Genomic DNA, 12,125 nt, shown 5'->3' with positions numbered 1-12,125 from the left:
TATGGAAAGTCAAGTCAAATTCTAAATCAAATCAAAGAATGCAAATTCAACAAATGAACCCAACAATCTCAAGGATGAAGAGTTGAAGTTGAAGAGTTCACAAGTTTCAAAAAAAGTTTCACAAGCCTGGAGGCGGAAGCTTATGAAAATTCAAATCATGTTCTAAATCAAGTTTAAGATAAAAATTTCAAATGAATCAACAAATGAACCAAACAACCTAAAGGATGAAAAGTTGAAGTTGAAGAGTTCACAAGTTTCAAATAAAGTTTCACAAGCCTGGAGGCCGAAGCCTATGAAAAATCAAATCATGTTCTAAATCAAGTTCAAGATACAAATTTCAAATGAATCAACAAATGAGCTCAACAACCTCAAGGATAAAGTGTTGGAGAGTTCACAAGTTGTAAAGAGCTTCACAAGCATGAAAGCCGAAACTTATGAAAAATCAAATCAAGTTCCAAATCAAAATCTAAGATGCAAAAGATCAAATGTCCAAGTTTCAAGTTTCAAATGAATCAACAAATGAGCTTAACAACCTCAAGGATAAAGTGTTGGAGAGTTCACAAGTTGTAAAGAGCTTCACAAGCATGAAAGCCTAAAGCTTATGAAAAAAATCAAATCAAGTTCCAAATCAAAAATCTAAGAATGCAAATTCAAATGTCCAAGTTTCAAGTTTCAAATGAATCAACAAATGAGTTCAACAACCTCAAGGATAAAGCATTGGAGAGTTCACAAGTTGTAAAGAGCTTCACAAGCATGAAAGCCGAAGCTTATGAAAAATCAAATCAAGTTCCAAATCAAAATCTAAGATGCAAAAGTTCAAATGTCCAAGTTTCAAGTTTCAAATAAATCAACAAATGAGCTCAACAACCTCAAGGATAAAGTGTTGGAGAGTTCACTAGTTGCAAAAAGTTTCACAAGCCTGAAAGCCGAAGCCTATGAAGAATCAAATCAAGTTCCAAATCAAGTCCAAGATGCAAATTCAAATATCCAAGACATAACTTCATCTGTTTCTAAATCATGTTCAAGATTCACATTACAACCGTTGACGAAGACCAAAAGTCAATAAAAGTCAAAGCACGATTTTCGGCGAAATAGTCGGAACGAGATAAAAGGCTACAATTATTGTTGCTTCAAGATGATTAAATTCCAAACTTCTTGTACTTTCAATGAAGTCTATGAATTCATGAATAAAATTTATTTGTCAGAATCTGTTTCTTTCTTCACACTTATTTTTTAAATCGGAGGTTCCTGTGACAATGTCCAGGGTAATTAACACTAGGGCCTTGCCCCTAATGGAAGTCATGAACCCACAATCCTTTAAAGTCTACAAAATATTTAAATTTGATTTGTGATCCATGCTTTTTAACCGGTCATATCCCAAATTAAAGGCCAGATGGAAAAAAAGGAGCCCACAATTATTAGTCTAGCTTGATATTTCACACTCTTTTTAAAAAAAAAATTTACCCATATGTGATTATCGCGATTATAAATTAGGTAAAATATCACTAATGTATGTGAAATGTGTTTATTGTCACTATAAGTTCAATTTTGTTGCATTTATCATCAATGTTGTTGTAAAATTATAAACTTTTGTGACGAACATTGAGATTATTATAAAAACTATATGATTTGTAAGCAATACTAATGCATCAAGCTTTCATAAAGTATTTCTCAGAAAATATTTATGCTTATACTACCATAACCATCATTGGAAAAGCTTAAGACGTTTTCAAATAAGACCAAATGTTATGCTTTATTTTTAATTAAGACCAGATGTTCAGTTTGAATTAATGCTAATTGAATTAAAAATAAATTAAAAAAAATTTACAAGTAAATTTTCATTTAAATTTTTTATAGTTTTAAAAATTTTCACCAGAAAAAAATAACAAGTTTTAATTTATGATTACTGGGAGAGACTTATTTATATAAGTTTCCATAAATAGGGAGCATAACCAATTTTAATAATTATTTTAAAGCTTGTTTCTTGCTTCGCCGAGAAGTAAACCCTTACATAGTCCCCTCGTTATTTCTTCTTGGCTTAGTTTTTTTGAAAAATTTCTAGTAAATCAAAAGAAAGTGAGATCATTGAGGTAAGTTGATTGTTGTTGTTGTTGTTGTTGTTGTTTTTCCTTTTCAATTCTATTCATATACTTTCGTTCCAATTTTCTCAATTTACTTGCAATCTTATCCAAATGAGGTTTCTCAGATCTGGGGTTCATATTGGTTAATTGAAGGTGAGAATTTTATAAGAACAATTGGATTCAATTGTTCCTTGCTTCATTAAGCCCTTTTTTAAGAAATAAAAAAAAATGTTTCTTTAAGGGTGGTCTAAATGATGTTAGTGTTGTTTTTATCGTAATAATTTTTTTTATCATGAATTCTTTTTATTACTAAAATTGTATTTCATTTTGTAGTTGTAAGTCGGCTTCAAATTGATGGCATTATTTAGATTGATTCAAGTTGCTAATTGATTAGAAATCTATACCATTTGAACTTTTCAATTAATGATAACTAATTTCTCCCAAATTTTATTATGAAGAAAAATAGGAGCTTTTTTGCTTTGTTATGATGGATTAATTAATGATAATAATTTATGTAATACTCTAAAATTTTGGAGTTTAAATTTATAGGAAAACCCTCAAAACTGAAGTATTTCTATAAAAGTTTTTTAAAATATTTCCATTAAAATTTATATATGTGGACTCCTTTTTTCTCACCCGGCCTTTTAATTATAGTTTGACCTGTTAAAAAAATAAATGGATCATAAATCAAATTTAATTTTTTATGACTTCAAGAGATTATGGGTTCATGACTTCCATTAGGGGCAAGCCCTTAATGTTAATTACCCTGGACATTGTCTCAAGAACCTCCGATTAAAAAATAAGTGTGAATAAAGAAACATGTTGTAACAATCAATTTCATTTATTTAAATAAATATGAATTCATGGATTTCATTGAAATACAAGAAATTTGAAACCATCTTGACTTGTGCCCGAACTTGTGCTTTGGACTTTTTGGCATTTTGGATTTGATTTGTATTTCAAGTTCTGAACTTGATTTTGACTTTTCCATAAGCTTTCGAACTTTTTATGCTTATGAAACTTTCTTCAAGTCTTGACTTGATTGCTTCGGGTTTGATTTTTTGTATATCCATATATATGTTTTTATCAAGGTTGTCAGACCCAGTCCGGGCATTGACCCGGCCAAGCCAAGGGGTCAAGGGTCGATGGGTTCAACCGGGTCAGACCGGGGTTGAACCGGGGTCAATAATAAAATATTAAAAAAAATATTATAATAATTAATAATAAAAAAAAAATAATATAACCTATGTTTTAATAATTAAAAAGAATTAGTTAAATATAATATTTAAAATTTTAATTTTATATCTTTGTTTTATTTTTAAAACATCTCAAATTTGATTAAATTTAATATTTAAAATTTAAGTCTTATATATATATATATTGCTTTTTTTTAAATATAAATATTTAAAAAAATCTAATAATCTTATAATCTCTCATCAAGTCCCAAGATCACAAGTTCCCAACCCTTAAAAAGAATTAAAAACAAAAATTATGGGTACTCACAAAAATTAAAAAACAAGAAAATTCTCTCTCTCACACAGCCGTCGTCTCTCCCTCTCTCTCTCTCACACACAGCCGCCGGATCCTTCTCTCTCTCTCACACACACAGCCGCTGTCTCTCTCTCTCTCACATGCACAGCCGCCGGGCTGATTCTTCTGGCCGCCGTGGTTATCTCTCTCTCTCTCTCTCTCTCACACACACACACACACACTCCACGACCACAGTGGGCTTCTTTTTTTGTCACCGCAGGGTTAATGGTTTTCCCAGTAAACCGGTGGGGTCACGGTTGAACCGCCCGGGTTATTGATTTAACACCGGGTCTCTTTACACCCGGTTCAAAAGGGGCATGCTCCCGATCGCCGCATGGCGGTTCCCCGATTTTTCGAGTTGAGCCGTAGGGCCGATCCGAGTCTAACAACCTTGGTTTTTATCATATCATTATATATGAGCATAACCATTGCATGTATCTCATCACCACATTACATGCCTTTTTGCCTTATTAAATATTTTCAGTGTGGTTTATTTATCCAAAGTGATTGGACAATGAATATGAGGAGCATATAATTTATTTAAATTTGAGGGCAATATGGTGAATAGTTTGAATCAAGAGATAGGATTAAAAGGCTGAGATTTCATCATCAAGCAATATTGTTTTAAATTCAAGGCATGATAAATAATTCAAATTTGATCGGAGGGCTGAGATTTCATCATCAGGAAACACTGTCTTAAGTTCGAGGCATGATAAATAATCCAAATTTGATCGGATGGTTGAGATTTCATCATCAAGCAACATTGTCTTAAGTTTGAGGCATGATAAATAGCTCAAGTTTGATCGGAGGGCTGAGATTTCATCATCAAGCAACATTGTCTTGAGTTCGAGGGATGATAAATAATTCAAATTTGATCGGAAGGTTGAGATTTCATCATCAAGCAACATTGTCTTAAGTTCGAGGCAACTAGGCAATGAATGGGATATTATATAAAGGTATGATCAAGGGTCCAGATTTTATCATCAAGCAACATGGTTTAAGTTCGAGGCAGCTGAAGTTAAAGTGAGATGAACGACTCAGTTCTGTTGTAATGAATTTGCTTGATTGTCCTTCAACTTGATCTCTTTGAGATTAACATCAGTATATAATTAGGAGAGCATTGTAGTTTGCATGACCATTGGATTCTTTATTTATTATTATAATGCACGTTAGAACGCATGTTGACCAAAATATGGTTCTCATTCTCTCTCTCTCCTTTCATTCTCTTCGTCAGCTAAACTGTCACCATGCAAACTTCACCAGTGTTAATTTTTAACATAAGGCTTGTACCATCATTATCTAATATCATGGGCCATTATCAAAATGACTGGATATTTTGCAGCATTAAACTTCTACTAAGCTAAGATATTAAGCTTTCATTAGGACCTTCTTTTGAAGGATAAACGCATCTAAATCTAATGATGCCTCTTTGAGATATTGATCAAGACCTCTTCGTACATCAAGCAAGGTGATACGAGTGGAATGTATTTATATATATATACATATATTTTATATAAGTCATGCACTCATATCGATCATGATGATTGTATAATCATTCTCAGCTAACTTTGAAGAACAATATTATCCTGATATATGATTTACAGCATTAATGATATATATATATATATATATATATATCATATTCCTATTTGAACTAAACATCATCTTCCATTGTGACTTGATGATAAATACATCTCGATATATATACAAATCATACATCGATAGAATTTCCATGTTTTGTTGAGGTTTTCTTTTTCGTACTATCGTCTGTTTTATCGTGTACTTGGGATTGACCAGCATGTTTTGGACATATCACCTCCATCAGGATCTGCTGATGATGTCGCCATGGCATCCAAAACCAGGACTTCGCCACCATGACTGGGCGACAACAAGATTCAACACTATTTGCACATTTTGATCTTGCTCCCATGCTCCTCAAATCTTAGTCTTTAAACCGGAACATCAATGCATCACTGAAACGTCTGCCGATCGACTGCTTTGGTGTCAAGGACGGTGTTTATGCGATTCTTTTGATCATTGGTGATGGTCTTGACGCGATTGTGCTACCAAACACCAACGCCAGAGTACGTGGTCTCAAGCTCACTGCCGATAGCTGGTCCTTCACCTTTATCATCCATTGCCGCTGCTTTTCATCCTTGTCATCCATTGCCACTGCTTTTTCATCCTCCATGGTAGGACACATTGGTGTTCGTCGTACTACTGGAGAAGCGAGGAACGGATTCGGAGAGCATCAGATGAAGAGAGATTCTCAATGTCATCACTAGCTTCATCTGGAGCTTGTAACACTAAGGATTTTACCACCAAGGCCTTTGGAGAAGTTCATTTTCTCTTGGCATTGGTTTTGGCCTTGGTTTTATGGGTTCCAACTAACCATGAACGCGAGATGAGTGGTGTTGCTGAAGATGCGTTTGTGATCAACAACTTGGACGACGATCTTCGTGATCTCCGATCAAGAATCTTGTGACATGTTGGTGAATAGTATTGAGAATTCAAGGACTAGTGCCATCTTCTTCGCCAGTCCTCATCTTTTTCCGGTACGGTGGCGACGACGGTAAGAGTCTTCTTCTTTTTCTTCTCCTTAGCTTGCTACTCTTTCTTTGGCGGCTTCGACGACGATGAGGAAGGAGTGGGGACAGTGGCTTCGATATTCTCTCAACGGCAGCAGAAAGCCTCCTTACTCCATCTCACAGAGACGCAATGGCAGCAGCAGCAGCAGCGGTGATGGTGGCGGCCAGCGACAACATCCTTTCTTCTTTGATATATATATATATATATATATATGTTTGACAGGGAGAGAGAATGAAAGGAACTCCTTCTTCTTTCATTGCCTTCTTCTTCTTGTTCTTTAGGTTTCGGTTGGCTTCCTCCAAACTTCTCCTCGTTCATCTTCCATCTTCTCGTCTTCTTTCTCCGTCTTCCTCTTCTTCATTCCTCAGGCGACATCCTTGGACGAGAGACTCCCATTCTTGAGTTTCTTCCTCCTCTTGAGCTTTTTTTTTTCTCCCCGAAGGCTGCATCCTTCCACGGGACATCCCCCCTTTCTTCTTCTTTATTCTATGAACATATGTCTGGCCCAGAGAAAACTCGCCTTCCCTTTTTGGTCGGTTCCTTCTCCGCCGGTCTCCGTCTTCTTTCTTTCCTTTCTTTTTCATATGAGTCTCTCCTTCTCCTTGAGGAAACCAGCCCCTCACCCTTTTAAAAAGCTCTCATCTTTTCGTTATAACTTCGTGGGGGCAACATGGCGACGTGGAGCTAGCGACGTGAAGCGGTCGTCCAGATCGTGGGGTGAGAACGCCACCACACCCTCCAACCTCCACTGTACGTATCCTTTTATATATATATATATATAGAATTTTATTTTATTTTATTATATATTATATTATATTTTATATTATTCTATATTATCTATTTAATATAATTATTATCATTTTTCTTATTTAACTGATTTGATTTATATACGCATATTATTATATTTTTTATTTGATTTTTTTAATATATTATTATTATTTATTATATTTTTTTGTTTCTACATATTTTTATATTATTATTGATTTTTTTATCTTTATCTGATTTGATTTTGAATTATATATTATATTTTTTTTATAGGATTTTGTTTATTGGATTTTATTTATTTTATTTATTCTATATTCTCTAATTTGATTCATTTTTTTATTTATTTATTTATTTATTTTATTTTGTTATATATATACATATTTTATCGGATTTTATTTTACTTTAATTATATATATATTGCTTGATTTATTTTATTTTGATTTATCTTATTATATATATATATACATATATGCATTATTATTATTATTATTATTTTTTTTTGATTTATTTTATTTTATTTTTTTATCTTATTTGATTATTTTATCTTATTAGAGATTTTTTTTATTTAAATTTTATATTATTATATATATATATATATTCGCCTCGTGAATTGTATTTGCGGTTGATTTTGGTATTGTGGTCGCCTCGAGATCTACGTTCTTGGCTGATCATGAGATTTTAAAATTTTAGATCTCCTCGAGATTGGTGCTCTTAGCTGATCCGAAAATTTGAATATTTAAATCGCCTCGAGATCTGTGCTTTCAGCTGATCTTGGGATTTTGACTATTTTAGATTGCCTTGAGATCTGTGCTCTCTGCTAATCTTAAAATTTGGATATTTTGTATATTTTGGATCGCTTTGAGATCGGTGCTCTAGCTGATCTGAAAATTTGAATATTTTTAGATCGTATCGAGATCTGTGCTCTCAACTGATCTTGGGATTTTGACTATTTTAGATTGCCTTGAGATCTGTGCTCACAGCTAATCTTAATATTTGGATATTTTGTATATTTTGGATCGCTTCGAGATCGGTGCTCTAGCTGATCCGAAAATTTGAATATTTTTAGATCGTCTCGAGATCTGTGCTCTCGACTGATCTTGGGATTTTGACTATTTTAGATTGCCTTAAGATCTGTGCTCTCAGCTAATCTTAATATTTGGATATTTTGTATATTTTGGATCGCTTCGAGATCGGTACTCTAGCTGATCCGGAGATTTGAATATTTTTAGATCATCTCGAGATCTGTGCTCTCGACTGATCTTGGGATTTTGAATATTTTAGATTGCCTTGAGATCTGTGGTCTCAGCTAATCTTAATATTTGGATATTTTGTATATTTTGGATCGCTTCGAGATCGGTGCTCTAGCTGATCCGAAAATTTGAATATTTTTTTATATCATCTCGAGATCCGTGCTCTCGATCGATCTTGGGATTTTTGACTATTTTTAGATTGCCTTAAGATCCGTGCTCTCGACTAATCTTAATATTTGGATATTTTGTATATTTTGGATCGCTTCGAGATCAGTACTCTAGTTGATCCGGAGATTTGAATATTTTTAGATCATCTCGAGATCTGTGCTCTCGACTGATCTTGGGATTTTGAATATTTTAGATTGCCTTGAGATCTGTGGTCTCAGCTAATCTTAATATTTGGATATTTTGTATATTTTGGATCGCTTCGAGATCGGTACTCTAGTTGATCTGGAGATTTGAATATTTTTAGATCATCTCGAGATCTGTGCTCTCGACTGATCTTGGGATTTTGACTATTTTAGATTGCCTCGAGGTCTGTGCTCTCGGCTAATCTTGATATTTGAGTATTTTTAGATCATCTTAAGATCTGTGCTCTAGGCTGATCTTTGGATTTTAATTTTAGATCGCCTCATGATATGTATTCTTGGGTGATCATGAATATATCCAAATATTATAAAATTTATTTATCTTATCCACATGTTGTCCTAATTTAATTATGATTGGGTCACATGTTTTTTTTTTTAAATTTTAATTTGATTTGAATTAGGACATGCAGATTTTTTTTTTATATAAACAATATACACATCCTCAAAACTTCAGTATTTTACAAGGGGTATATATATGCAATAAGTTCCTGGTTTTGAATGCCTCGGGATTAGAGCTAGAGTTGAAGGATGATATTGACCGTCCATATTTCTTTAACTTCTCGTTCCATTATTGAACAAGCAGTTGAAGGATCGAAAGGTTGGAAACTAGGGTTAGGGTTTGGCAATCTCGCACAATCGATCGAAAATGGCGATGAGGGCGTTCTATAAAGAAGTCAAAGGGATGAGGTTGTGGGAGTTGCTGACATACCTGAATCTGAGGCTCAGTTGGGAGAACATTGCTGAGCTCAGTCGAACCGCTTTTCCATATGTGCATCAGTGAGATAATCTGCTCCTACCTTGTCGCCCTCCCCCATGAGCGCAGCCACCGCAACCACCAGCAAGCAGCATGGCTATTAGTGGCCCTGGATCGCTTTCCAGTGAGTCCTCTTTAGAGGCCTTAAAATTATGGTTTTAATTTTGAAATATTGGTTCTTTGTGATCGATGGGTATAGAATTTTCTTGACTTTTTGTTGTTTATTTCTATTAATTTCTATAGATAAATTTTGAAATTTAACTATGAATTTTGTAGTTTTTCCATTTTGGTTTTGGTTTTAGTTTATCTGGTATGATTAGATGATGAATTTTAGAATTTCCATTCTATTCCCCTACTATGAACTTTCTTGAAGATGTAGATACATTGAGGCACAATGGAGGAAAATAATAGAAAACTGTTTTCGTTTCTCTTTTCACTTGTCTTCTTTTGATGTTTAGGTTTTGTGTGGGTGTTCGGTTAGATGTTGAAAATGAGAATTACAAGCAAATGAAGGAAAACAAATTATTAAAAGTTTCCTTTTTTATCCCATTAACTCAGTTTTTTCCTTTTCTTTTTCTACATTGAGTGCAATTTTCATAGATGAGGTGGTGTTTAGAAACATAAACATAGACATAATTAAGTTCCTTTCTGATTCCGACATCATTCCTTGCCGAAGCTCTAGTGGTATGATTCTCATCTTTTTTGGATTATTTTCAGGAAATCTGTGGCTATTGTTGATCTCTAGGTTTAATTCGTTCTCTGATTTTGTTTTGATCCATTTCATTTGTTCTTTTATCAAAAAACATTGATGTTGGTGGAGATAAGAGGAGGAATTTAGGGTTTCTAGTGTTTTAATCGGCTGTTGTTTGTTGAATGATCGATCTTATATCTATCACTACTTAGTCATGGTGAGGATGTGAATGCGATATTATTGGATTTTCACTTGCTTCCTTTTGCATTGATGAAAAATTAATAATTGAATTAGTGGTAATTGCCCATTGTTTGGTTTAGTTCATAATTATTTTTATGGTTTTACTTTATTTTGAATGGTTGAATATTATCTTCTTCTGTGCTGATGATATGTTGATGGTTTAGATTCTATTACTACTAAATAATTGTTGTTGGTTCATATCATAATTATATTGTTGAAATGCAGATAGTATTTATGTGCTTCTATTTCTATGTGGCAAATGCCTCCTTTGTTGAAATTCAACAACTTTAGATCTGTTTTTATCTTAGCTTTAGATATTTGTGTCTTTGTTAAAGAAGTTTTAAAAATTGTGTGTAGATTATCATCATTTTTTTTTTGTATAACCACCCTTATTTTATCCTCCAAGCCTCTCATTATCACCATGTCCATAATAGTTTTGCAGTTTAACAGGAATGCTTAGAAAGGTTAGATGACCTATAGGCATGTGTAGAAGGTTGATAAGATCATAGTGTTCTTAGTAAATGATATTGGATTTAAGTGTTATATATGGACTTACAAAAGATATATGGAAGCTATGCTATTTCACATGCATTTTATTTGTTTTTAACTTAATATAATTCATAATGTTCTTAGTAAATGATATTGGATGGAAGTGTAATATATGGACTTACAAAAGATATATGGAAGCTATGCTATTACACATGCATTTTATTTGTTTTTAACTTAATATAATTCATAATGTTCTTAGTAAATGATATTGGATGGAAGTGTAATATATGGACTTACAAAAGATATATGGAAGCTATGCTATTTCACATGCATTTTATTTGTTTTAACTTAATTTAATTATTGCAGCCCATGCATTTTGTTCTGATTAAAACATTGTTTGGATTGGCTGATTGCTAAATACTTATTTCAAAATTTATATATTGTCATAGTTCATTCAGCTCCTCTACCTGCTCCTGTTCAAGGAGGTGGATCGATTCTTGGAGGAATTGGTTCCACCATTGCTCAAGGTAAGCTAGAGATAACATGCTATTTGAAACTCTTCTGGGATACAACATTTTTCTCCCTACTAGTTCTAACTTCTATCTAACTTGTCATTTTTTCCTTTATGTTATATTGCCATATTGTGGGTGTGGCTTTTGGTACTGGAAATGCTGTTGCTCACCAGGCCATCGACACAGTTATGGGTCCCCATACCATTTAGCTTGAGACGGCTTCATCTGAAGCTGCTGCAGCTGCCCCAATGAACACTATGGGTGTTGATTCTTGCAACATCCATTCAAAGGCATTCCAAGATGTAATTCTCTTTAACTTCCATCACCTTTGATGATATTTCTACAAGCGACCAACACATGCTTGTCTTCTAATTTTCTTTAAAGTGTATATATATATATACATTGATTTGTGTTTCATTTTTTTCCCCAATGCAGTGCATCAACTACTTTGGAAGCGACCTCAGCAAGTGCTATCATGCCTGTCATGTAAATTTTGTTCATTGTTTTTAAGCAATATTTGTAAACAATATTTTGTTGAAATTTTACAAAGTGTATAATTTATTTTATATGTTCTTTAAAAGATTGAACAAATTTGTAGATAAACTTTTGTTTTGATTATTTTTGAATTTTCAATAAAATTTTTATTATTTTTTATATTTCAAATGAATGGATTTGAATGATAGGAAAGATGAAAATTTGGATTATTTTAAAATATTATAAAAAGGTACGTATTTAAAAAAATCAAAATAATAATAAAAAATATTTATTCGTATTTCCCGACGGTTCTCCAGCGTCGTGGAATGATTTTTAAAAATAATTTAAATTAATAAACCATTTAATGATAGTATGAAAAGCA

At 33.1% G+C, this 12,125-nt stretch overlaps 1 long non-coding RNA gene across 2 annotated transcripts; it reads left to right on the top strand.

Moving 5' to 3' along the window:
* Window positions 1-9,139: 9,139 nt before the first annotated feature.
* LOC120255865 lies at window positions 9,140-11,925 on the top strand. 2 transcript variants are annotated; one of them, XR_005535121.1, is made up of 4 exons: window positions 9,140-9,461; window positions 11,207-11,284; window positions 11,443-11,571; window positions 11,705-11,925. It is a non-coding gene; the product is annotated as an uncharacterized LOC120255865 (long non-coding RNA). The 2 variants fall into 2 exon arrangements; XR_005535122.1 differs by lacking the exon at window positions 9,140-9,461 and adding an exon at window positions 9,594-10,021.
* The last annotated feature ends 200 nt before the right edge of the window (window positions 11,926-12,125 follow it).

Source organism: Dioscorea cayenensis, unplaced genomic scaffold (assembly GCF_009730915.1).
Source record: "Dioscorea cayenensis subsp. rotundata cultivar TDr96_F1 unplaced genomic scaffold, TDr96_F1_v2_PseudoChromosome.rev07_lg8_w22 25.fasta BLBR01001221.1, whole genome shotgun sequence".
NCBI lineage: Eukaryota > Viridiplantae > Streptophyta > Magnoliopsida > Dioscoreales > Dioscoreaceae > Dioscorea > Dioscorea cayenensis.
Note: the sequence above shows the minus strand (reverse complement) of the source record. Positions and strands in the feature narration are given on the sequence as shown.